We start from the raw sequence: 504 nt of genomic DNA on the forward strand, positions 1-504 counted from the left end.
CTCAAACATCTTCCATGAAACTGTTACTATAATTTTTCAATGACAGAGCACACGCTTTTCATTGGTCACCATCATTGAAGTCCACTCAGACAGTGTTGCCCTAGACAAAACACCTCTAAAGTCTCACCCCATGACGCCACATATTTTTTAGTTCGTTCCGCACATTCTACTTAAAACTGATTTTCTTCTATTTCTTGAAACCCTCTACCTATCTATTTCTGTAGTGATCCCTAAATCGAGATTCAGATATGCGTGTAGTGCATTTATCCAATCCGTGGAGACGTCAGCGTCACGTCGAATGGACGTGATCACCACGTCGATAGATCGTGTATTAGATAGTCAAATTCACGTGGAGATCACGTGATTTGCTCAAGTATTTTCCACGTTACGACACTATACGTTGATTACAAGTCTTTCCCACGAAAATTCCTCTCTGGGATGGCATATCTAGGGACACGCGGACTCGTCCCGAGCCGCAGGGGTCATTGCCAGGGTCAGGTCTCC

Source organism: Frankliniella occidentalis, unplaced genomic scaffold (assembly GCF_000697945.3).
Source record: "Frankliniella occidentalis isolate FOCC.00 unplaced genomic scaffold, Focc_3.1 Scaffold2, whole genome shotgun sequence".
In the NCBI taxonomy this organism is placed as follows: domain Eukaryota; kingdom Metazoa; phylum Arthropoda; class Insecta; order Thysanoptera; family Thripidae; genus Frankliniella; species Frankliniella occidentalis.